Raw genomic sequence first — 22,732 nt, forward strand, 5'->3', positions numbered from 1 at the left:
ATTCAATCCATATCTATGTCGAATCTAGAAAAAAACTGGGAATGAGGTCAAGCACCTAATGTGCAGATGGATTGGGCAGATACCTCAGCCCTCTGGTATAATAAACTAGTATACCTGCCACTGACTACTTCCATAATCTTCTCCCACATTCTTGTTCTATGACACTTCAAAATTGGCTTACATCGCCCCTCCTTAAAAGGTGTTGATGGGGAGATTCAGTGACAAAGTTCAAATGTGAGTGTGGAGCCACCACTTAAATTCTTCCTCTCTGGTATCTTCAGACCATAGTGGTGAATAGTAATTTGCAGACACCCATATGTCAACTGTTGGCTGAAACCTAGATTCAGAATCAGAATTTACTGGAAGAAAGATGCTTATCTGATCACATAGCCAGAGAAAATTCCCCCAACTCTTCCAATTCTGGAGAGAAGACTGGCTTTGGCTTTTGAAACTGAGGGAAGAAATAATATACTAAGTCTCGGAAAAGCAGCAAAGGACATTGCCCTTAAGCTTTTATCTGTTTTTATTTATTTAAGCATTAAGCAAAGCTGTTTTAAAAGCTGATCTCTCGAGGCAGTGGTAACTACCAAACAAATATGTACCCATATGCCAAGACAAGAATATAGACCAGGCCTAGGAAAGAAAGATTAAGATCTCCATCTTTCATATTAGGGCTTCAGCCCTGTACTACAAATATTCTTACATATTTCCTATAAATTAGGAAAATAAGTTGGATGAATATGCAAAAGAGAAAAGACAATACAGAAATTCATCAGATAATTCACCAGCTTTTAAATAGGACAGGCCATAACCTCACAAATACACAATTCTGTACATAAGGCATAAAGTACAGGTCACCATGTAGTTCAGTTTATTGATGCTATGGACATTAATTTCCATTGAAATTGTCTCTGAATATGGAACCACTCATAAAAGGTTCAATCTGATTCTTGTTTATTATCACTTGCTTAAGAATTCATAGCTCAATATATTATATTTGGGGGTGGGGATCAACACAAGTAATTAGCACAGGTCATTCATTTGAAACGTTAAAAAAAAGCTAAGTTCCAGCCTTAGTTACACATAAACAAACTGAATAACACATCTGTGACTAGGTGGTTGGGAATGTGCAATTCATATCTCAGAGAGAACAATACATTCAAAACAATAGTGTGCGGAGAAGCTATAATCTCAAATGACAGTTCATATAATTAGATAGTTCTCAATTCTCCTTATAGCTAGAGGGGCATTTTCATGAATGTGGCATCAAGTATTACTTATATGTTTCTCCATTCTAGAAAGCAACAGGTGAGTCCCCAAGTATAGACCGAAAACATTTCAACACTCCTCAGAATCTGATCCTATATTTCATTTAACTTGGATTTAAATACAGACACATGGTTTAAATATGAAGTTTACCTACTAAAGATGTTGCTACAATATGGGTTTTGCAATAGTTGGATAAGTTTCCTCTTACATACAAATTCTTTTAAGTAGGTCATTGTAAAAGGCTTAAAGTATTTTGCTTTCTCTTTTTCTGGAAAACTTTGAAAGTCAGAAAGTTCATATAATTTTTAAAAAAACCTTCTAGAATAGTTTACATGACTTAGGATAAAGCTAGTTAGAATACAATATATATATATATATATATACAAAGGCAAAAATGCTGAAGTCTAAAATACAAAAAATGAGAATTCAAATTTGGTTTACTTAAAAGTTTCTAATGGTTGACTAAGAAAAGGAAAGGAAAAGAGAAATAATGATAAATTGTATAGACATGCATATTTTTATACATTTGGAATACTGGCGTGCTAAATCTGGGGTACTAGTGTCCTTCCATGTTGGAACTATGGATATGTTAGGTGCTATAAACACATTTCTTTATATTTTCATTTTCTCTCCCTGAACATTTATAAGAAACATAATCCTGTAGTTGCTAAAGAACAGGATAGACAGGGTTATTTAGCTCTCCAAAGACTATTTTCTAAAACTGCTGGATTTTTGGACAATTGCACTAAATGTCCTGATAAATTCCAATATTTCCACCTCTAGTAGATCTTAGATATAGACTTTAACGTTTTGTATAGTATAGTATCATTGGTGTATTAGTTTCAGTCAGCCAAGCTAATCCTTCTAGGGACAGGTCTTAAAGATTTCCACCTCCTTAGAACATTTTATTTTAGATTGCTAATCATTCATTCCAAGCTCTATTTCCCATTGATGCATTAGAGTTTCTATTCCAAAATGTTTTAATAAGAGACAATAGATTTTTTTAATACTATTTTTATATTTTTATTCTGCTTTAAGGTTTTTTCCCCCAAAGTCAGTGAGATGTTGTAAAACTGCTTTGTTGAGTTTTTCTTTTATGAATGCTGAGCCTTATTCATGTTGTAGCCGATTTAATCCTAAAGACTTAAATCTTAGATTTGTCTCCATGCTAGATATCATTTTTCCATTTAGCTAATAGATTTTTATAGTATTTCTATTTATATATTTCCACATCTTAATCTCTAATCACCTTGAATTCCCTAGGAAAGATTGGTGTTCTATAACAGTGTTTTTCAACCTTTTTTGTGCAAAGGCACACTTTTTTCATGAAAAAAATCACGAGGCACACCACCATTAGAAAATGTTAAAAATTTTTAACTCTGTGCCTATATTGACTATAGGCGGGTGTTTTCCCCACGGCACACCTTACACTATGTCACGGCACACTAGTGTGCCGCGGCACAGTGGTTGAAAAACACTGTTCTATAATACAGGAAAGATTAAAAGGGAAGAGTGATGTGTTAATTATTGGATTCACTTTTACCCGATTTTGGTTGTATACTCAAAGAAAGAATTTTATATATTCTTTTATATGTGTTGATATCCATTTTCTAAGTAAACAAGATTGTTTCCAGAACGTGAGTATGTAAATGTAATCTACTAAGATACAATATTGTGTATATGTAACTTTATGTTTCACTTTTGGCCATGAAATTAGTTTTCCTTAGAAGTGGCAGCATCTAAATGTGATATTGATGTGTATAATAATTAATATACAGTAGATGTAATTTTCTCTGGTATTAATGAATAGTTTAAAATAGTTTCAATTAAATCCATCATTTTAGTTCTTTGATTTTTTTTCCATTAGCAAATACTGTAGTGAACCCATTTCAGATACAGTTTGAGGAATTAAAATTCCAAAGTATGTTATGTTTGCAACAAATTTCAGAAGTAGACATCTCATCTGTTATTTGGGACCAGTAGTGATGAACAGAGGCTTGATCTTTAAAACATTTATTGTCTCCAGATTTTAAGTATTTTCTCAATCATTAAATGGAAGTTCTTATTTCATATAGTCGGCATCACAGCAATGTCATTTGCAAAGGCTCCCCCACTCTTCCTACCCATTCGGTTACTGCTGTCCCCACAAATTTAATTATTCTTTAATTTCTGTAGGAGACAAAAATGGCCTTTCCCAATTTTCCAGGTTAAGCAAACTAATGCATTTCAATAAATATCTCCATCTATATGAATGGAATTAATATAGAGTCATAGCTAAACCTCCTTTTTTTTGTTTCCCTAAGTGGAATAGATATGTGCAGCTGTTTCAGGCATGGCGAGGTGCACATGCAGAGCATATGGTCCCTGCATACAATTTGATGAGAAAAAACAACCGAGGCTTTAGTTCAGATGTATCTAAAGCAGAATGGATGTTCTTGCAGTGCCATCTTTTGGCTGAAATGCCTTTTCTTTCTTCTTTTTTTCATGCTTTTGCAACAGAATGTGATTTAAAAGTGTTCATCCAAACATTTCCTGTTCTCACAGACTATTGATAGGATGCTGGTCCCTGCAGTTTCCAGGTTCGTGTCCAGAGCAATAAAACTAGCAATAAAATATTTTAAAAGTAGCAAGACAGTCACCAAGAACATTGTGGAAGACATCAAAAATTATAACAGAAGGAAGCACATAAACCAAACATTATTTTCTCTATCCATCCAGCAGGGAGTAAAATATAACAGGTATAAATTTTCAGTAGAAAGTATTTAGAGAGTTTGGATCCTTCAACTGAGAAAATCTCTAGGAAACTTGTTAGATGCATGGAAACATGTTTTCTGTAAAAGAATAAACTTGTTCCATATCTAGCGTTTTCACAGTCGTGCAACTACTTATTTTTTCCTGATGCAGTGTCCAAAATTCTGTTGGGGAAAGCAGATATAAACAAGAGTTAGAGGGGAAACATATGGCAGGCATATGTGAGGAGGCAGGAAAGGAAGGACATAGACATTTGTATCTATTGCATTTTTCTAATCAAGCTCTCTCCAATATTACTGTGCAACTATTTAATGCAGACCAATCTCAAATTTGAAACATAACTAATTCACTTGATAAATTCAATTTCACCTGTACTCAGAAGTGCCTTGTCAAAAAAGCAGAGTCTACTTTTGTTTTATTTATTTTTAAATATACATTAGTATTTCTGTATTTTTGATTGTAATCAATGTGAGCAAGTGGATAGCAAGGCCTGAAGTGGAAAGATCAGAAAAAGCAGCTTGTTTGGGCAAATGGAAACTTTAAAGCCTCTACTTTCTTTTTTTATTTTGGGGCATATAATGGTTTTGGGCAGCTTTTTAGATATAACTTGGGGAAGATTAGAATCTCTGATGTAAATAATGGTGAAGCCACACACAACATTTGATTGTTCTACTGCTGGTTAGATAAATAAATGATTCTATAGGCTTGGGATATAATGGACACTTAGTGTGATGTTTAGTGGCCTTGAAATTTGGTGGTTGTATGTTTATAGAATTGCCATCTGTGGTACATCTAAGGCATTTTTTCTCGCTCTTAACAACCTCAAGATGTGTGAACTTTAAATGATGGCTGGGGAATTCTGGAAGTTGCAGTCCCTTGGGAAACAATATTCCATGCAGGTCATCCTCAGTTTACAACCACAGTTGGAATGGGAATGTTGGTCATTAAGTGATGAACTTGTTAAGCAAGTAATCATGTGTCCGTACCCAATTTTACGGCCATTTTAGTGCATCATCACATTAAGTGAATCACCACAGTTCTTAAGTGAACCTGACTTCCCCCATTTACTTTGTTGAAGGCTGGCTGGGAAGGTTGTGAATTGTGATCAGATGACTGCAACATGCTGAAACCATCGTAAATGTAATCCAGTTGCCAAGTTCCCAAATTGTGAGCATGTGACCATGGGGTGGTGCGCAGGGGTAGTATTCACTTACTTTCCCTACCAGTTTGTAAATGTGAGCACATGCGTCAGTGCAGGTGCTCAGCCTTCCAAGGATGCGCTTTGGCTTGAAAACATGCCTAAATGCATAGAGCTAGGACAGAGGGGCGGGCCCACCTGTGATTTCCACTACCAGTTTGGGCGAACCGATCCGAACCAACTGAATACCACCTCTGGTGATGTGACAATAATTTTAAGCATAGGTTGCCACTTTTTTCAGCACTATTGTAATTCCGAGCCATTATTTAAAAAATGGCTCTAAGTTAAGGATTTATTGTACCTATAGAAATATATTGGAATTGATCTGGTATGTGTACATTGGCCTGTGTCACATTGAAAATATTTCAAAAATAATGCCAGATTTATGTGCGAATGTCTTGTCTTATTTTATGGCTCTGCATTGCTCTATTTTCTTTCCCCACTTACAGGAAATCTATCATTTTAAACTCTTGGAATCTATTAAGCTAATCAGTCTCCTCATTCACTCAAATTCTCTGTTGGAGACTGAAAATATTTGCTTGAAATATTATGACTTCATTACATTATTTGGACAATCATCAGTCACATAGCTTCTTAACATATTTTTCTGATCACTTTGTTATAATTTATTTTACCTTTTTTCCTTATTAAATTATTTAATTACATTTTTTAATTTAATATCCTACAGGGTTTTGTTAGATTTCCATTAACAATTATTTGTGTTGTGAAGTTCAAATCAGTCTTACCCATTTTATAAAGATATCTCCAAAGTTCCTTTCTTCCAAAACCTTGGACAAGGAAGTCCACTTCAAGTTGTCAAAGGCTTATAATTTCTTGTTCAAATTAAATCTTGGCCCTCTTTAATTATTACTGCTATATTGGCTTCTGTCCTCCCTGTAGAATAGAATTCATCATGTTTTGTAAAGGTTGTAAAGGTTCATCCTCAAAACATTTATAATAAAAGCTTGATAATCCACCTAAGCTTTAAATTTAACCTTTCAAATAGCTTCAGAAACTTCCCTTATTGTTATAAGTCAGTTCATAATCTGCCTCTGTTCCTCTGTAATCGCCAGTAAAAAAATTTATTTAGATATTTATCTATTTTCTCTAGAGAAATGTCACTTCCTTTACACAAGCTGGAATAATAACAAAATGCTTTTTGTATAGCCGTGGTATTCATTAATACAGAGTCTTCCTTTTGTAATCTCATTCATTTTTTCCTTTTTCGTTGCAGAATTTTTATGTTAGCCACTTCTCTGCCTGATCACTTTGACAATGATAGGATTCCATGACCTTTTTGTATGGAAAGACAATTTCTTCATGAGATTTAGATTAGCAGACTTTTCCCTTAAAAGTAAGGAATTCATCAAATCAGTCTTCTCTTAAAGATTAATAGGATCAAAGTGATTTCTGAATGCTCCAAGGGGGAGGGACTTCAAACTAACAAGGATTAGTGATCCCAATGAATATCTTTGTTTTATTATGGAATGCTGAGATGAAAAGACCATCAACATGATTGTTCCCAAACATCTTATTCGGCTTTGAGAAATACAGAATGTTCCTTTGCTTTCAGAGCATCTTCAGTGGATAAAATAGCTGGTGTTTTTTGTGGATTGTATCCAGCTACAGTAATATACATAATGGTCAAGCTAAAATTAAATAAAGTACTGTACAGGATTTTTTTTTCTGGTTGTGGAAGGATGGATGGAATATAACAATAAGTCAGAAGGATGGATGGATAGATTTTGTTTCATGAACTTAATTTAATTTCAAAATAATGCATGAATTAAATTAAGGCTCTTTGAGATTGAAAAAAACTAGGGTTGATGAAAAAAATATTAATTTAAGTTTAAGCAAGCTGCAACACAAATTACATGCAATATAACTTATGTTAGAGTAGGTGAGTCCCTCAGGAAAATATTCATTATATCTGCAATCTCAAAATTCTGGATGAGCCAGAATTCAGAAGAGGTTTGACTATGACTACCTTCAGGGATGTTTTCCTGACTCCTTCCTGCTCTACAGGTCATCACTCAAGAAATATTTAGCTTAAACATTATGTTTTGAGAACCAGTTATATTCATACATAAAGCATTACCAGATATGGTCTTACTTGCGTTCAGGAAATGAATTGAGTCTCCCACCCATCAGTTAATAGGATCACTAAATACTTTCCATTGTGCCCAGTTCTAGTGTATTCTTCTTGCAATAGCTCCAACTGATCAGCAGGGGGCTCATGGAACTTCCCACAGATATTTGAGGTTTTATCTGATAAGCACCATGTTGGTGGTGGTATAGGACTTTTCTGACAGAATGGTTCTGATGTAGACGTCAACATTTTGACATAAACCTTAAGAATATACAGTTCAAATGTCAATAAATATTGAAGATACAATAGGCATTTGAATGTGAATCCATGCTAATCTGGTAAAAAATTGCATTTGAAATACACTGATTTGGCATTGAAAATAAATGCTTTAGTGCTGCAAAATATTTAAACAACATTCTACATTTGGAAATAGCTACTATTTAATGCCAGGATTATAACAAAAAAGCTTAATTGATCTAACTTATTACTGCCATTTTCATCACATCCACAAAAGTTTGTTAAGAATTCTGCTGCATTTTTTCTACTTGAGAGGTGTACAAAAATTATATCATTTAGGAAAATAAGAATGCTATTAAAACATATAATGTATATTCATCCTTTTTGACAACTCTGAGAAACATTAAACATAAAGCAATGATGAAACAACAACAGATAACAAAATTTTATGTCAGATGTCTGATAGATGTATTTAACTATCTTAAATTTATACGGGTGATGGACATTAATGAGACTAGTGACTAATGAGACAATATTCCAAATACTCATACTTGTGTCTTGCCTAAAAAAATATTGATGTCATTCTTGGAAAATGAAGTTATACATTTCTCTACATCTTCTAGAAATCTAGTTCTGGAAACTTTGCACACTAGCAATTTGGGTAAATCAGCCTTTGCCACATATCAAACCTGTCTATATAGTTATACATCAGTTCAGCAATAATGTAGCTGGATAATGCTTTGCATCACTAATGTGAATTACCTCCTTAACTAGGGAATAAAAAAAGATTGTGTTGTTGTTTTCTTTTCTGTAGATGATTATCCAAATCATAAGACCCATTCCAAATACTGAGGATAAAACCATTTCTCACAAACCAGAGTGTGGGAAACATAAAAGGGATAAGAAGTCAAAACTTTGCAGTTTTGGTTTCACCATATGCTTTCCAGATTGAAATGTTCTGTGTGTTTAGAATAAGGCATGTCCAAACCTTGAAAACAGTCAGCCATATGTTTGGTGGCAGGACTATTATATTTTCACTGTCTGGGAAACACACGATCCTGTAGTGCAGTGGTTCCCAAACTTGGCAACTTTAAGACTTGTGGACTTCAACTCCCAGAATTCTCCAGCCAGCAGATTCTGGGAGTTGAAGTCCACAAGTCTTAAAGTTGCCAAGTTTGGGAACCACTGCTGTAGTGCCACAGATACATCATTTGTTTCATCAAGCCACTGATTCTCCTAATTTTAATTAAAAATAATACTGTTTCTAAAATTTAGTGCTTATAAAACCAAATAGGTAAGGTGGGATACAGATTTGACAACTAAATAAACATATATGTAATATGCTCACATATTGCAGTTTATCAAGGCTAGAAAAATGGTTTCCATTTCTGACAGGATTTATTTTGTACAGACTGAGATGCCCTTAGTTATGCAATTAAGTCTGTCTTTATCTTTCAGTGAAAAACAGGTTTCCTTTTCAGAGCATAATTCTCAAATTAAATTGTTAAACGGACTGAATTTTCTGTTTATTTCTAAGGACAGCACGTCTGCCTCATAGTGACTATATGTTGCAGCAGGCATATTTATGTTGGAATTAATGTCAGATCTCAGAGTAAAATTGTTGATATATCAAAGGCAGAAGAGCATAGGTAGTAAATGAGCATCAATGTTAGGACTGCACATACTCTGAAGGGGGGGAAAGCAGCTTATGAGATTGCTAGTTGTATCACCGCCTTTCCAGGATTGGACCCTTCCAGATGTATTGAAACCTCTGGTTCTGAAGCCAAATATGTAGAGGGTTAGACTGGGGGGGGGGGGGGAATGTAATGGCACATTTATATTTTGAGCCACCAGATGGCTTAATTGTCAAAAACAAAATGAATTTTTTTTCTCCTTTGGAAAAACTACAAAACTCTAAATTTGTATTAGATAAACTAGTATTTAAAATATAAAATGATACATGTTCTCTTTTTTCCATAAAAGTATTATAAGCTGTCCTTGGCCATAAACTCATAACACTCTCTTGGAATCTAATCTTTTGGGCAATCAGTTTCCAATTATGGAGCACTCAAACCTTCAATGTTCTTCCTGGTGTTGTCAAAACACAAGCAAAAAGTGAAGTTGAGAAATATTTATGTCTCTCTGTTTTTCCTTCCCATTAGCTTCCCCTACATCCCACTATAAACAAGGGAGGGGGGACTTTTACATATTCTGCAAATTTGGGGGTATGCTAGTGGATTTGAGTAGAAACTCCTGTCACCATATCTCTTACCTAATACTCAGTATACTAGAGTCAGGTTGGATTGGCAGGATGGGTCCAATGTTAGCTTATTCTTTAGAACCTTCATTCCGATGATAGAGAGGAAGTATTAATGTATTTAATGACTCTGGAATGGAAAATCCAAGAGAAATAATTGTTCAGCTCTAATACTATATGTGTAGGATGTTTGAATTGAATGCATTTTATTACAGTTGCCCTATTCACATAGATCAAAGAATACATAAGGAGTTAAAATAGAGAAATGGAACAAGCAGTGTTGTCCTACTCTTTGTCTGCTGTCAAGGTTGATATCCTCCAATCTTGTTTAATCCAGCGTTTGCTTTAGTACAGTCAGAATAGAAGTTCCTCATCTAAACGTGTAAATTCTCTTTTTAACTGTGAACAATAAATAATATAAGTTAGGCTACCAGATCTGGATTGCCACATGCTATTAGATGATAGCAAAGAGTTAGCCTTTTAAATAGTTAGCCTTTCCTCAGGGGTTAGGCAACACAAATCTGATAGTCCCAAATACAAATAGACATTCGAAGTTTATCCTTTTTTGCTTCCTGGCTCAGGGGAGTCTTTGAGAAAAAAACTATTATTATGTCTGCAGATTTTTGCAAGTCTATGATTCCAGGGAAGGCACGCCTTAATTCTGCAGATTGGAGGGCAATTTATATACTATGTGATATTTCAGTTAAGGTCATGGCAAATCGTCATCTAAAACTAAATGTTCTACTTGGAAATCTGTTAACTTTCTGAAATCAAATATGCTAATGATTAATTGTGCTGACATCTTCTCACCAAGGGTAGATTTCCTGTTGAACAATTCCACAATATGCACAAGTGTGTTTTTATGAAATACAGAAATGGTTTGAGGCAGACTGTGTTATTCCTTCTGTTCTCTTTCACAGACACCCTCTTTGTTTCTTCTGTCTGGCTTATTATCTTTTTACATTCTTATTCTTCTCCTTTTGGCATACTTTAAAAGAAAAGAAGGTCAATAAAGTGTTTTAATTATATAAGTTTCACATTAATTTCTCTAGATGACCACATTATTCAAAAGATGTAGAGATACTCTGCTTCTGATTTGTAGAGTTTTTACTCAAAGGTACTGATGACTAACACCTTCCATCAAAACCTAATAATGTACAATTTATTTTGAGCTTCATTTGTTTTCTTTGCTGAAAATGCTTCAGTACAGTACTTATACTGATATTTTATACCTTTTTTCAGGATTTAGTTACCATCATTTAGCAGAAAAATTCTTAATGGCAGTTCACTGAACTGTCTATCATTTTGAAAGTCCTGCCATAAAACTAAGGAAATTGTTTCCATATACTTAAGGGAATTGGGCACAGGCATAAAATGTTGAAATAAGAGAGAATGTCTTTTGAAAGCTTCTTATAAGTATTCTTGGTCCCATTTCTGAAATCAAAATGGATTTGAAAGAGTGTGGAATGGTCTGAGATTCAGCATTTGCTTCATAAATTTTTCCCTGGTGGCATTTTGTTTTTGTCATCTAGAAATGCAAGAAGTGACAGTCATGATGAAACACGATAAAGGAGTATCAAAGGAAGGTAGGAAATGTGAACTCCCAACAGTTTTCACCCAACAGTTTGGTGTAGTAGTTAATGCATCAGGCTAGAGACTGAGTGACCTTGGGCACAAAGCCAACGGAGTGACCTTGAGATATTCATTCTCTCTCAGTCCCAGGAAGTTTGCAATGGCAAACTGCTTCCAAAATATTGCCAAGGAAACTGCAGGGTTTTGTCTAGGCAGTTTCTAGGAGTCAACATTGACATAAAATACCTCACCAAAGATGTTCAGTTCTATGATGAATTTTGGAAACAGGAGATCCTTGGTGCTTTTTGAACTTGCTTTTTTCTTACAGACGTTTCATTACCCAAACTAGGTAATATCATCAGTGCTAGTGAGGAGTGCTGTTTGCTGTCAGTTTATACTCTAGTGGCTTGCTTGTCAATATTGGTGGGAGTGGTTTTAAAGATTCTTTGATTGGGCTGTTTACTGTTGTCTTCTTTGGGAATTTCTTGACTGGAGTATTGTTTACTTAATTGTTAATTTGATGTTAATCTTAGAGTTAATCTATGCTGATCTGGATGCTGATTGCTGCTGGAGAGCTGCTGTAAAACTGTTTTACAGATTTCTGATCCCTGATCAGGAGGGTGGAGTGGGAGAGAGAGAGGGAGGGGGGAGAGAAAGAATAAGAATTCAGAGGCATCAGGAGGTTAGAGAGTGACTGCTTCCCAATACTTCGTGCCATTTTTCATGTTTCCTTTCAGAATTTTCCCCTGTCTAATTTCCTATGTTTTCCACTTTTCTCTTTGACTTTTGAACAGATGTCTTCTAATTTTCAGGTTTCTGCTGGAGATTGGTTAGGTAAAAAACATCAATTATTTGTGGTATTTTTAGACCTTACCATTAAAGGGGGGGACCATATACAGTACACACACACACACACACACACACACACACACACACACACACACACACACACATATATATATATATATATATATATATATATATATATATATATATATATATATATATATACACATGCATGCATACATACATACATACATACATACATACATACATACATACATACATACATATATATATATATATATATATATATATATATATATAATCAAATATAGCTGTGTTCCAATATTTGAGGGGCTGCTATGACCTATTTTTCAAAGCACCAGAAAGCAAGACAGGAAGTAATGGATGGAAACTGTACGAAGAGAGAAACAACCTAGAACAAAGGAGAAATTTCCTGACAATAAGAAGAATCAACCAGCGGAACAGTTCACCTTTAAAAGTTGTGGGTGCTCCAATACTGGAGCCTTTTAAGAAGAAACTGGACAACCATTTGTCTAAAATGGTATAGGATTGTCTCCTTGAAAAGGGGGTTATACAGGGCGGGGCATAACCTTTTCCTAGGGGGTCACAGCAACACTTGTAATAACAACACAAATAATTCATACACCATTCGAAAGCCCATCAAAAACTGAGTTTATTGACACGATTTAATAGTCAGTATGACCACCATTAGCCCTTCGAACAGCATTCAAACGAGGTGGATAAGAACACAACAAATCTTCAAACAGTTCCGTTCGATTTTCCAGATTTTTCAACACAGTTTCCAAATTCATTCTCAAAGTTTCAACCGAAACAAATTTAACATTTAATAGCTCATTCAATTCAGTTTTTTATGGGCTTTAAAATGAGGTGTCGCGGAAGTTGTAAACTGCTGTCGATCTTGCTGTGACCCCCTAGGAAAAGGTTATGCCCCGCCCTCTGGAAAATCTGGAAAATCGAACGGAACTGTTTGAAGATTTGTTGTGTTCTTATCCACCTCATTTGAATGCTGTTCGAAGGGCTAATGGTGGTCATACTGACTATTAAATCGTGTCAATAAACTCAGTTTTTGATGGGCTTTCGAATGGTGTATGAATTATTTGTGTTGTTATTACAAGTGTTGCTGTGACCCCCTAGGAAAAGGTTATGCCCCACCCTGTATTAGAAGATCTCCAAGGTCCCTTTCAACTCTGTTTTTCTGTGATTCTGATCCATTAAAGCCATGAAGAATCATATAATTTAAACCTTTGCACATAAGAGAAAGGGGGATTTTTGGTGTAATAATAAGGCAGTGTACAAGAAAAGCAGAGACTCTAGGGAACGTGTAAATATAACTTGGTCACTGGAATTTTCATTTGCATGAGTATCCTATATGATATTTCTAATTTACCTATGTCATTACAGCCCTATAACATCTCCCCAGTATTGCTTGAGGATTCCCTGGGTCTCTGAAGAGGAAGAAACATCAGAATTGCAATGGAAATCATCTGAAGTCCATACATCTTCAAGCTGTCATGGTTAAGATATACTGGTCTGCAGAGAAGTTCTGTTCTGCAAGTGACTTTCTGTTGTATCACTTTTGCGGTTCATCACCATTGCTGTTCATAATGTCTGATTATTTGTATATGAATACATAAACCAGCCTTCCTACCAAGTTGTGTATTTGAAGTCATGCAAAATGTTATAGACATTTTAACTGTTTGTATATGTTATATAGTATGTTCTTATACATGGAAAGAAAAGGTCTCTGTCAAGCATCACAGACATTTGATAATTTTGAAAGGGCTCAGGTTCAAAAATATTAATCTTTCTCTGCATTTCTAAAATCACATGAAATATAGACAGTACATTGCAAGCCATTTCGTCTACATTACTAAATACTTTGATCCATGGTTTTTTCAGAATTATATATTTTTAATAGTCATATAGCATCTTTAGATTTTTATATACTTTTAGTTTTATGTGTGTGTGTTTTTATACATTACAGATAAATGCAGCTCATTTTAGCTAAAATGTTATAAATACACAGAGATGGCCTTTTTAGCAGTCAACAATACTGGCTTGTACAAGAATAAGTGTTTTAATGCCTTGTGCACATTAATTGTCTACAATAAATAATGGAACACAATTGTAGAAAATGTTTAGTTTGCTATTTATATACAAAATATTGTTTTCTCTTGTTTGTTAGATTTTGGAAAGATAAAAAAATGTTATCTCCTGAATTTTACCCTCCTGAAAAACTGTTCATGGTGCTCTGCTCACCCTCTGGAACATCCTGTCCCTCCCCTCCCAAGGCAAGATCCTCACCCTCTGGCCTTCTGAAAGAGCGTGAAGATCTGATTCAGTGACGTGGCCTGAGGCCCCATTGGGGAAATGGCATCTTTGAGGGAGGGAAGGAGGTAAGGAGGAAGTAAGTTGCAGGGCAGTTGCTGATATTTTTAAAAAGATGGGGACACCCGTCTTTTTTTTTTTTTGTTATTATTTTTTATTGCACTGTTGGAATCCATCAGAGGAAACATGGGCAAAATTACAACGCCTCATCATTTTAGAAATAAATATGCAAACATATTTTACCTTCATATTTTGACGGTATGTATTACTCTGAGGGCACAGAAAAAGTCAGTATGTAAAAACCTTTACTCAGTAAAGGAAGTTTTGTATAGCTTTCTGTTTAAAACTAAGTAAAAGGACTTTGCTGGGTTTGTAAATAAATACTTGTTTTAGAATGTGTAAGATCTTCAGTTCAATGATAGTCAATTTAAAACTCTATTATCTAAACATTATTTTGTTCACAGGATAAAAACTACAGAGAGATGCAGAAATTTTCAAGAAACCAACTTGTTTCTGCTATATAGTAAGCACGTACAACATAAAAACGCCACAGATGGAGCCATTAAAATGCTCTGAGTTCTCGAAAGCTCAAGCCAAGATCTTAATAAGCACAATATGCAATATTGATACTGCTTTATGGATAACTGATGTCTAGACAAAGGAACTAAAAAGCAAAAGACCATTACTAAGACTGTTGTGTTTATGCAGGAAACAGAGAGACCATGCAAAAACAACTGGATCTTATCGTGACCATTCTGAGGTTAAGCAAATGACCTGTTCATTGCAAAAGAATTTAAAAACTTAACCATTTGTTTATAAAGTCTATGTTGAGGATACCAAAAGATATCAACAGAAATTTCCCATGATTTTTTTTAAAAGGAAAAATCTGTCCCTTATAATTACTGATTCAAGTACAGAACTTGAATCAGTAGGATACATAAATAATTTTTATATGATCCCACCACCTTTTTGGTTTATATGTCTCATTGCAGAATGACAACCTGATCCTAAAGTGTGCAAAATGGGAAGAAGTTAATCCCTGTTTCCAATCCACCTTGTATTTAAAACATTCCCACATAAATATGCAACAGAAATGGGATATTTGCTTTAAAAAAAACTCAATTGGATATGATAAAACTACACAACATGAGAAGTTTTCCATTGTTTTTCTTAACTCATATCCTTCTGTGGCTCCACTCAAATGCATAGTTCCTGCAAGCCATTAAACTCCAAGAAATACTTTTTGCTTTCATGAATTTCCCCATCCTCCTTCTACAGTTGGGTTCCACCATTATTTTTATGACAGCAAATTTATTGATTGACTTGTGAATTTATTCAATTTATATGGCTGTCCATTTCAATATATGATTCTGAGTGGCTAACAATACTTAAGACAAAAATGGTATAACAAAATTATAAATAATATATACAGCAGCTGAGAAATACCAGCCAACAACAGCAATTAACATACTATGATATGGGCTCAGCTATGCACCCAGGACTCCAGACAAAACAAGGTTTTCCTGGCCTTATGAAGGGCCATAGGACCAGGGCAAGCTGAATTTCACTGCAACAGAAAAATCTCTCTTCCTGGGTGTCACCAAATGACACTCCTTGATAAATAAGCTCCAGAGCTTGCTTTCTCCTGGATCTAACAGGAGGGTTAAATACAATTATGGAGAAATGGTTCTGCAAGCAAATGCCATAATTTAATGATATTCTAAGTAAAGAGGTACATCATTTTACTTTTCATTGATAAAAAAATAATATGTTGAAGACCAAAAGCCCTTCTTTACATCTAAATTCTCAACATGATCTATTATTTTTAAAACTGTCATATTGTTGTAATAACATTTTCTTGCACTGGACTCACTCCAGTACGTTTTTTTCTTTCATATGTTACTTAGAAAAGGGGGGGATCATTCATGTTACCGTATTTTTCAGAGGATAAGACACACTTTCCCCTCTTAAAAGTGGGTAAAAAAAATTGGATGCGTCTTATACACTGAATGTAGCCCCATCCACCCACCAGCCCCCACCCTTCAGCCTCCGTGCATCGTGTTTTAAACCTGTTCCAGGCTGCAGGGATTGCCACAGATCCCCCCCCCTCTGTGCCTTGTGTTTTTGGCCTCTGGACCTCATATTTTCAGCCTCTGAACGCTCCATTTCAGACCCTTTAATGGGTGCATGGATTTCCAGAGCACATCCTCGATCACCGCCTCTCCGGATCACATTTTTGGCCTCCACACACCCCATTTTTGGCCTCTGTGTGTCACATTTTTGGGCAGTGATTGGCAGTAATGTGCTTTGATGAACCCCACAGCCTTAAATGGGTCTGAAACGGAGCATTCAGAGTCTTAAAACACAAGGCACAGAGGCCAAAAAGCAGCCTGGAACTGCTTCTGCCTTGTTGGACTGGTTCCATGTCACATCTGTTGTACTCACCAGAGCACCCTGCAAAGTTCAGCTGCATTTTTGACTGCATTTTTGAGCCCCAATGAGGCACACACACTCACAACCAGCGAACCTGTTGCTAAACTTCACCTCTGGGAACAGCTGATTGGGGGTATTCCGGGACACCAATCCACCCACCAATCAGCTGCTCTTGCTGACTCAGCCTAATGTGCTGAAGCTGACCAGGCTGTTTGCTAAGAGCACTAGCCAGATGAATACCGACAGATGCTGGTAGGCAGAGGCAGATTTTTTTTTCTTATTTTTCTCCCCAAAAATTAATGTGCTTCTTATACTCCAGAGCATCTTATACTCTGAAAAATATAGTAGTTCTTTCATTTGTATAATTTCTCCAGTTCTCTGTCCCTTCACTATTCATACATCACAGAGGGGCTTGTGATGGGTTTTTCTATACTCCATGACAAAAATTGTACTAGCATAAAATATACTGTCTCCTTTGCTGATCCATATCCTAACTTTCAAACCAATGGAATTCCTGACATCTCCAAGTTATGAGTGTCAATCACGTCAAGGAACAAAAATTGGCAAAGGTTCCAGGAGAGGTATTTTATTGTTGTAGAAAACACAAAATCAAAGCAGCTTTATTTCAAGTTTTCTTTCTTTCTTCAGACTTCAGATTGTGTAGTCCACAAGCCCCTTCTTTCATATCTTCCACAAGATTGTCTCTAAAAAAAGTCCTCTCCATTAAGTGACAAAGCCTAACAGATTTTGAGTGCATTGACACTGGAAAAGTGTTGGAATAAGTGATAATGCTACATTAAACTGCTACAGTAAAGGACAACTTAAGCTTATGGTCATAGGATGAGAAGGTGGCAATATCATGGAGCTATGGTAGGAAAAACATATCCCCAGGGAATCTATGTCACATGATTAAGATGAAGTGGGAAAAGATCTTATATTTGCAATCCAGGTTCTAAATATATTTATTTTATTATTTATTTCATTTTTAAATTACGTTGCTATCCTCTGTATATTGATCAAGCTTTCAACCCCATCTCCAGATAAAAGATCTAAAAAAATCCATTTCTAAAATCTTAGAGAACGTTGTTGACAATGCAAGCACAAACTTTCTCTAGTCCTAGATGATTGACAATCCTGAAAAGACAAGCAAGTGAATTACTAACTTTATGCCATCTTCTAACCTTCCAATGAAATTTTTTGTAATGATTCTACTGTTTGTATGCAAGGCTATATTATTGGCTCTACAATGCAAACCAAATGACATTGTTTCTTTCAAGTATGAATGGCCTTACTTTGAAGAAAAAGCAACCATCTGCCATGACATGTAACCTCTTTCCATTGTCTATAGAAAATCTGCTCCTAGAAGCTAATGTTACCCTAGGGTGCTGTTTGAAGGTTTCAATAGGAAAATAAAACATTTAGACTGGGTTAGGATTCTTGTTCAAAATAAAAAATGTCTACTTTAAGCATATTTTTATAGTAGGGGAGGGAGTGTGAACAAGATGCAGTTTGGCCCTGAGTAGAGAGCTGACAATGGGATTCTCACACCAAACCCACATCCTTGCACCATTTGTTTGGTAATGAGTAATGAACTTAAGAATCCCTCAAGGTTCATGACTCATGCTGCCAAAACATTTTATGTGACAAACTAGGCCAATCTAAGAGAGAAGAAAACTTGTTTGCATCTATAGTCACATTCACCTTCTGTATGTTTATTCCAAAGGTGGTATTCAGCAGGTTCTGACCAGTCTGGAGAACCAGTAGTGGAAAGTTTGAGTAGTTCAAAGAACTGGTAAATACCATCTATGACTGGCTCGTCCTGATCTATTCTCTGCCTCCCAAGTCCCAGCTGATTGGGAGGAATTGGAGATTTTACATTATCCTTCCCCTGCCAGGCCCACCAAGCCACACCATGCCCACCAAGCCACGTCATGTCCACCAGGCCATGCCCACAGAACTGGTAGTAAAAATATTTGAATCCCACCGCTGGTTTATTCAGTTCAAAACATGGTGCATGTATGAAGCATTGGTTTTCAGTCTTTATTTGAAACAATATTTTCACCATATTATTCTTGCACATCAAATGGCCAGAAGCCGTGAATATAGGTACCGTGTATCAATGAAACAAGACAGCTGCTTCTTCACACATCAAGAAACTTTTTTTTAAAAAATATAATTTTTATTAAACATTATTACCTTTAAAAAAAACGGAAAAAACAATACAGCGACATAAATACAACGACATAAGCAAGACAAATCATACATAACAATATAAAGTAAAACATACAGATACAAATACCGTTTTAAACATACAACCCCCCCTCCCCCCCCACGGTGACAGTCATTCACAGCCCGGTTTTTCTTTCTTTCCTCATTATTAGGTCTCTAAGCCACATCTTCTCATTGCAAGATTCAGGGATCTATTACGGTACCTATGTTAACTTTCCCCATTTTAAGTCCCTGCTGTTCTCCTAGTCACCCACATATACCATAGATTCCAGCTAAGATAATGTTCTGTTTCTCCTTTGTCCCTCAGCCAACCCGTCATTCTGTCCATTTCTGCACATTCGTAGATCTTTTTAATTAAAGTATCTTCCGGCGGTATAGTGGTGGATTTCCAAAGTTGTGCATAGGTTATTCTTGCGGCCACAATTATATGCAGGCTCAAATGCCACATTGAACTGCTTATGTTATCTGGTTTGATGCTTAGTAACAGGTTCTCAGGTCTCCATTCAATGTTTGCCCCCGGTAACCTCTTTTAACCATTTTTTAATCCTTTTCCAATATTTCGTGGCCTCAGTACAGGACCACCAAATATGGTAGAATGTGCCATCCTTTCTTCCACATTTCCAACACAATGGAGATAACCCAGGAAACATCTTAGCTAATCTCGTTGGGGGGAAGTGCCACATCAAGAAACTTTAAACGTTTAAGAGGAAGGGATGGAATGCCTACACACTTCCATAAAATAACTCTGTGACACAAATGGTGAGCTTTGTACTAGATACTATGAACTTTGTATTATACCATTTTTTTATTCTGGAAATATTTATTGTGCTTCCCATAAGATTATCCAATGGAATAGAATCTAAGACATTCAACTCTGTGGGGGGAATGGAGTTGGGAGGGATAACGGAATAATAAATATAATGCATATATTATATAAATAGAATAAAAAATGTGAAGAATGGCAGGCAAGCTTGAAAAACAGTGATCTAGAGGGCATGAGGCAAAGCGGGGATTTGCTTTGACGATTTAATCCCTTCTGTGAAAATGTAGATTCCAGGTCTGGGATGAGTGAATCTTTTTACTGCTACGCTTTTAAGAAAATTAAACTAGTGAACATATTGGTCCCAAAATCCAGCTACGTTAATTTTTTTGCCTTCTTAAATGGTTTTGATAGACTACTTTATTAATATGGAAGTGTACTTCTCCCTTAATGTAAATTAAGAGATAATGTTATTTACAATAAGTTCGTTTTATACACATTTTTAAAAAACCTGTGGATATTTTTTTCATTAACTTACCATTGCCCTTGAAATAGAAATAGAAGAAAAGAAATTGAGCAATGCACAATCAAGGAAGAGAACTTCCAATCTTTTCCTCTACATGTTTTACCTCTTACCCAACTAACTTAGTGGTAAAGCTTCCTTAGTAATTTTGGCCATGAAGTTTTCTTGGCCAAAATGATCAATAGGTTATTTTTCTCCCTTATTTTTTCTTTTCTGAGTGGATCTGTGTTCTCTCTGCATTGTGCCTGGTATATTTTGTGTCTTCCTCATTTCATTTCTCTCTCCTACATTTTTCATATTCTATATACTGAAGTTCCCCAAATCTGCTAATATCTCACTCTTATATATGATTGGCATCATATTGGCTAATGAGAAATGATCCAGAATCTTGCTGAATTAAATTATCTTGCTTTATTCCTAACACTAGTTCATTGGGGAATCCAGTTAGCTACAAACTTCCACAAGTGGAGATTTCCACAATCATTAATAGGAATTAGTAAGGATGGCATTAATGGAATGATTATGAGAAAAATCCCTATGATTGACAAATACATGTCTAAAATTCTGCCAATTAGTATCACAAAGTTTCAGAGTGTAAAGGGCATTTATTTAATTTAGACTGACAACTGAAGCTCAGTTTTAATTATTCATGATACATCATTTACTAAAATGTTTTGTGGCATATTTTGTAAATATAATGAAGTCTTCATAATGTTCAGTCTTACCACAAAGGCAGCTATAATTTTTTTTGCTAAAAGGATTAGCAACATTTTATGGAGCCAATAAATTGTTCCCTTCAGCAAACTTAATTCAGTAAATTTTCAGTGAAATCTTAGATGATCTATGGACCTCTGGTGTGGTTGAGTTGACCCAAAATGCTAACGTTGTAGTGGTTTTGAATAATTTGAATGAATTCTTCGTTATAACAATCAAAGGCCAGCAATTTAAAATAGCCATCAAGAACTAAAATGTCCAGACAGTAATAAAACAATACATAGTAAAAAAGATAATAGTTGAAGCAATAGATTATGTCCTACAGTGATAGCTTTGGTGGCATCCCCTTGTGAATTGTGTAGTTTGTATTAATAGTAGCTGCTGTCTCTTTGTGACTTAATTGACATCATTTGCCTTGGTTTGTCTATCAATAACTGCTTCCTTGAGGTTGTAATTTTACATTTGTGCCTGAGTGGTAGAATCTAGCACCTTGTTTTATATCTCTTTTTCCCCCATTACTTTCCATTTTGCGAAGCATTTGGGGACATCTTCAATGACTCCTTCATTTGCATTATGTGTCCAGAATACCTAATATTCGGCTCATTATTAGTTCTTTTAGTGTACTATTTACATAATCTACTTGTGCATGATTTTATCTTCTTACTGTCCAAGATAAAAAAAATTCTCCATCACTACAATTTCAAATGAACCAAGTTTTCTTCACTCAGCCTTCCTGATGGCCCAGATATCACAGCCCTATTTTAACTAAGGAACTTTAGATATAACACATTCTATTTTTATTGAAAAGGAGAAATATGATGACTGTCATAAAGATGGAGGCCCAGCATGTACAGAGAGTGAAGAGGTCCACAAAATCATATAAATCTAGTGATATTAAAGATAAGAAGGAGATGGACCTTCATCATTTAAAATGTATCTTTTGTAAGTCTTCGCTATTCTATCATTACTTCTATGAAGTTTTTTCTAGACCACCAACTACCGGTTATATTTAGCTGTATATATGAAGGAGTAGTTAAATGTTCGCAATTCAGTAGACCTAGACCTAAATGAGTAAGTGCATATATAAACAGATTCTCCGCTCCCCACCATAGTTTTGAATGTTTCAAGTTTCTGTTTTTCTCATTTTTCCCTCCCTAAAATCTTTTCCCTGCTTAATTAAATTGATAATGATAACTACCTTCCCTAACATAGCTAGTAATGAATCATCAGTGGTACATACTGTATATGTATATAATATTTTTCAGTGTGGTTTTAGTTCTGTTTTCTTCCTCCCAGGATAATTTTAGCAGATATTTTTATTTTGTTTTGTTTCGTGGCAATATGCAATTTCAATAGAAGTGAGCAAAATACTATTTATTTCCCCACCAGTGCTTTATATTATTTCAATACATAATACTCATGAATGGAGAATTGGTGCCGAGTGGATTAAATGCAAATCTAGGTAGCTTTGTCTGCACCGATTAATCTTTTTTAGAAGGTATTTGATGACCAACTGATAAAAATCTTATGCGCCACTCACATGC

This window comes from Thamnophis sirtalis, unplaced genomic scaffold, assembly GCF_051295495.1.
Source record: "Thamnophis sirtalis isolate CommonGarterSnake01/CBP01778 unplaced genomic scaffold, rThaSir2_p1.2 scaffold_2, whole genome shotgun sequence".
Lineage (NCBI taxonomy): Eukaryota > Metazoa > Chordata > Lepidosauria > Squamata > Natricidae > Thamnophis > Thamnophis sirtalis.